The following is a 6,000-nucleotide window of genomic DNA, read 5'->3' as shown; positions in this document are numbered from 1 at the left end:
GAAAGCAATAGAAAGAGTAAAACTGGGCAAAGCACCAGGCAAGGATCATATCACCCCGGAAATGATAAAATTCATGGGGACAGAGGGAATGGATAGCATGAAAGAACTAATGAATGATATCATAAATAGAGCAGAATTACCAAAGGACTGGAAGAAAGACATTATATTACCAATACACAAAAAGGGAGACAAGAGAAACTGTAATAATTACCGAGGTATCACCATATCAAGTATCCCTGGGAAGGTATTAGCAAGAATACTAGAGACAAGAATAAAAACACAAATAGAAACAACTATGGAAGACACACAGTGTGGATTCAGGAAGGACAGAAGCACGCAAGACCTAATATTCACATTAAGACAAGTAAGTGAGAAGGTAATTAAGAAAAATAGAGAGATACATATGTGCTTCATTGACCTGGAAAAGGCGTTTGACAGAATCCGAAGAAAGGACGTTTGGAAGACACTGACAGAAAGGGGAGTCGACAGACACATAATAGAAGTAATAAAGGATATGTACAAAAATAATACAAATACAGTAAGAACCAATAACGAGGAATCCAGAGAATTTTCTACAAGTCAAGGCGTCAAACAGGGATGCGTGCTGAGTCCACTGCTATTCTCAGTGGTACTGGATGAAGCGATAAAGAAAGCCAAGAGAAGAATGAGAAAACTAACATTAGGATACTGGCAAATGAAACAGACTCAACTATCGGAGCTACTATTTGCAGACGACATGGTATTGATAGCAGAAAACAGAGAAGACTTACAGAACAATCTTGAAATCCTAGAAGAAGAACTATCAAACATAAATATGAAAATTAATACAGAGAAAACAAAAACAATGATAATTTCAAATACGAGGAAGACACACGCAATAGAATTAGACGGGAAACAACTAGAGCAAGTGGAATATTTTAAATACCTAGGAGTAATAATCGAATCAAATGGTAAACAAGACATGGAAATAAACGAGAGAATGGGACGAACAGGAAGCTTATTTAACACTATGAAAACAACATTTTTTGGGAAAAAAGGGATACCGGAAAAAGTAAAAACGGCAGTCGTTAAATCAGTAGTTAGACCAACAATCATGTATAGCAGCGAGACATGGACATTGACGGGGAGACAAAAATCCAGAGTCAATGCTATGGAAATGAGGTTCCTGAGGAAAATAGCAAACAGAAAAAGGACAGACAAAATACGAAACGAAACAATTAGACAAAACCTAAAACTAGAACCAATCAATGAAAAAATAGTAGAAGGACAACTTAGATGGTTCGGGCACGTGTGTAGAATGTCGAACGAGAGGCTAACAAAACGAGTGTTCGAAACGAGAGTGCAGGGGAAAAACAAAAGAGGGAGACCAAGAGTTATGTGGGTAGATGAAATCAGGAAAGAAGTCGAGAAGAAGGGATTGACATTGGAAAGTGCAAGAAACCTAGCGCAAGATCGGAAAGCATGGAGACTACAATGCCAAACTCAACTCCACCAGCCTTACACCTAAAGGTAGAAAGGCTTAGGACTAAGTAAGTAAGTAAGATTAAAATAAAATGACCAATGTGGTTATAAATTTTTTTCTTGCATAAAATTGACAACTTCGTGACAGCTTGACAGACAAACGCCCCACTACCATAATGCGCCAAGCTCCATATTTGTACGACTCCACCCACATAACAAGTACAAAAAGTTTCGACGGTGTGGTCATAAATAATAATTTTATATGTGGGCCCAAGAACTACTAGCTTTTTCGATGCGCTCTCTTATTTCCTAGTCGTTGGTCTTCTCTTCATTTATTATGGTGCCGGTAGTTGGAGTTCGTCACTCATTGTGTCAGTAAAATACCTTTTTCAGTTTCGTGCACAGCTTCGCTAAATATTCTTTCAGAGTAGAGACCAAAACAGACTTGCCTCACTCCACGCATTATTTTCACATTTGGTGTGTTCACGTTAATTGAACTTTGATGTTTGCGGTCTGGTTCCAGTGAAGGTTTCTAATTATTTTCAGATCTTGGTTGTTAATTCCTGCTTCTTTTAGTATTTGCTTCATATTGGCGTGCTTTACCCGATCAAACGCTTTCTCGTAATCAACCAGACATGCGTATACGTCGCAATTGACGCCTCTGCATCTCTGGTATAAGACTTGTAGGTACTGGGAAAAAAACCTATTTTACCAACAGCATTTATGAACCCGAACTGGTTGGGGAAAATTTGTCTTTCACATAGCTTTTGCACATCATAGAACAAATTATGAAGTTTAAGTATCTAGGCATCACACTATCTAGCTACGCAAGGCTCGAAACAGAAGTGGAAGATCAAGTGAATAGAGCAAACAGAGCCGCAGGTTGCCTGAATGACACAATATGGAGAAATAAACATATCGGAAAAGAAATGAAAGGCAGAATGTACAAAACAGTCATCAGACCAATAATGACATACGCGGCAGAAACATGACCCGACAGAGAGGACAAAAAGATTGCTCGAAACAGCGGAGATGAAAACCCTCCGAAAAATCGATGGTAAGACTCCATGGGACAGAGCAAGAAGTACAGATATACGACGTAGATGCAAGGTGGACAACATTAATAATTGGGTAAGAAACAGAAGAATAGAATGGAATGACCACATAAGCCGAATGACAAGAAATAGAGTAGTAAGGGCAGTGAGAGACGGTTCCCCAATAGGAAGACGATCAGTGGGAAGACCACGAAAACGATGGAATGACAACTTACTAGAGGCACATTGAAAAAACAGGCAGAGTCATGTCTACACAAAAAGAAAAAGAAGACATAGCTTTTAAATTCTTTTACCTGTTATCTTTAGGAATAATTTTAGGAGATAATTCATTAGGCTTTTTGGTTTCTTTTTAAGTGCAATAAACCCAGACTTCAGCCATTCTGTTGGTATTTCTCCAGAGTTGTGTATGTTGTTGATAATAATGATACCAAGCTGTAAATATTTTAGTCGTGTTCATTTGTTCATCATGTGCAATTATGAAGGAAGTGAAAATGTTCAGATTTCAAATCGTATTATAGTGAGGGATACTTCTAATGTGTAGTTTATGTAGATGTTAAGTATGATGTAATAGTAGAGGATCCGATTATAAGGTCGATTTGCACCGATCTGTTTAATGGATAAAAATTATTGGATATGTAATTTAGAATGTTAACAATTACAAATCACAAGGGTTGCCCGATCTAATCTTGTTCTAACTATATTTAATTAATAATTAAAAATTACATTTTGTTCATGAATTAAAATAAAAACATTTCGACCCAGGCAGATATTATTTCAGATTTTTTGGATCGTTCTAAACAAAAAAGGTCTTTCGTAATTTTTCACTAAAGTTGATCGTTTTCAAGTTATAAACAATTTAAAACTGAAAAATGAACGAAAGATGACACTTTTTCAAGGCTCAAAAACACAAGTAAAAAATATGATTTTTGTAATCATCGATTACATAAATTCAAGCTCAAACCTTTTTCTATCAGGTCCTAAAACCTGATAGGGTTTTAGGGTTTTTTATTCTAAAACATATTTTTTTAATTGGTAATGAGGAAGGTTTCTTATGGGGAGACGGGCATTAACTACTAAAAAACAATGTTTCAGAACATAAGTCCAAAAGGCTTATCAAGAACTGATAGATTAAGTTTTGAACTTGAATTTAGGTACTTCGTAATTTCAAAAACGATATTATATACTTATGTTTTTGAGCCTTGAAAATCGTCATCTTTCGTTCTTTTTTCAGTTTTAAATTGTTTATAACTAGAAAACGATCAACTTAAGAGAAAAATTACAAAAGACCTTTTTGTTTAGAATGACCTAGAAAATCTAAAATAATATCTGCTCGTGTCGAAAATTTTTTTAATTTATAAAAAAATGTAATTTTTTAATTATTAATAACCCTTGTTTTTTGTAATTGTTAGCATGCTAAATTACATATCCAACAATTTTTATCCATTAAACAGATCGGTGCAAATCTACCTTATATCGTATCTTAGACTATAAGTAATTGCTTAATTTCGTAGTAAAATTGTTGGAGAAATTAAAAAAAAAACTACATTGAAAATGAATATTTTATCTCATAATTTAGGTGTATAATTTAGAAAGTGGGAGGAGAAAAGTAGTCCTAAATCTAGGAGTAGAATGAAAGAGTATTCACTAAAACATATTGATGTTAAAAATTATAAAATTTTACATTAATTTTGATCAATATTGGCACAGGCAAAAGTTGGATTGTCTTGCTTGATTTGTATTTTCCCTACAATTCCACTTCATTTTCTGTGTGTTGTATCCACTTTGTTCACTTCTAAGGTGGCACCTGAGCAATGTCCATTGAAAACATCTGTGATTACTTTTTGTTCTGTTATGGTTTTCTAGTGTTTTAAACCTACCAGTAGGAGTCAATGAATTATTAATACAATATCTAGAAAAGTCCTAACTGAAGTGTGCAATAAAGCAAGTGCAGGCTAAAGTACTCACCACGAATTGAGTCTACCAGATAGCTGACCAACACAAATTATTTCTCAAAAAAAATCTTATCAGAAGTGTATTTTCAGTGTTGGTGTTAACCCTTATCCTATGATTGGTGGATCTCACAAAAAGATTTGAGATAGTCCAACTGAAATCAGGGCCTATTTTACCACTAGGCCAGTGAGGCACCTGCCTCGGGCCCGCCTTTTAATGGGGCCCGGAAAGATCATCAAAAGTTTTTTATTACAATAAAACAAGATAAATTTTCAAATTTGTCAACTGTGGTCTTAGAACCACATGAGCCACACTTTGAAAATCTTTCTACGTATCATCCACAGTAGAATCAGAGATAAATGTGAAGAAGACCAGGATAAAACACAATTTGGCTTCAGAAATGGACTGGGAACCCGGGTCGCACTCTTTGCACTAAATGTATTATTGCAGAAATACCGAGATCAAAGGAAAGACGTATTTGCTGTATTTATTGACTATGAGAAGGCCTTTGATCGAGTACAACATCACAAATTAATTAAAATATTAAAGGATTAAGGAGTTGATAGTCAAGATGTACGAATCATAGAAAAATTATACTGGCGTCAAACAGCGACAGCTTGCATAAAAAGAAAATTAACAGAAATATGCAAAATACAAAGAGGTGTCAGACAGGGTTGTATACTGTCCCCACTGTTATTCAATTTATATTCAGATAGAATATTTAAAGAAGCGCTCCATATTTTGGAATGGGGTGGTGAAAGTTAATGGAATTCTGATAAATACAATCAGATATGCAGATAATACAGTTATTTTAAGTGATAATATGAATACATTACAACACCTTTTAAATGTCATTGGCACAGTGGGAAGAGAGTTTGGTCTAAACATAAACTATTCAAAAACAAAATACATGGTATTTAGCCGTTTGGCCCATCAAGATTCACAGTTATATGTTGATGGTCATATAATTCAAAGAGTACCCAGTTTTAAATATCTTGGTTGCCATACTGAACAACTAGATCCAGATAAAGAGATAAAATGTAGAATCGAGATAGCCCGCACGACATTTTAAAAATTGAGGTCATTCTTCTGTAATTATAACTTGCAACTTAAACTTCGAAAGCGCATGATTAAATGTTACATTTGGTCAGTCCTCTTGTATAGTGTCGAAGCATGGACATTAAAAATATCGACCATTAATCGTTTGAAGGCTTTTGAAATGTGGCTGCACAGACGTACACTGAAAATATCATGGACGGCTAGTCTGACAAGTGTGGCAGTCCTTAAGAGAGCAAATGCTGCCCGCGAGCTGCTTGATAACATCAAATATAGAAAGATGGCCTATTTTGGACACGTAGTAAGGGGAGAGCGGTATAATATTCTTCAACTTATTATGATGGGTAAAATCGAAGGACGCAAGGAATTGGTAGAAAGCAGGCCTCTTGGTTGAAGAATATCCGGGAGTGGACAGGAATAAAGAAAGCAGAACAGCTATTTAGAATAGCTCGAGACAGAGACAGTTTCGCCATGTTAA

Source organism: Diabrotica virgifera, chromosome 9 (genome assembly GCF_917563875.1).
Source record: "Diabrotica virgifera virgifera chromosome 9, PGI_DIABVI_V3a".
Taxonomy (NCBI): Eukaryota; Metazoa; Arthropoda; class Insecta; order Coleoptera; family Chrysomelidae; genus Diabrotica; species Diabrotica virgifera.
Note: the sequence above shows the minus strand (reverse complement) of the source record.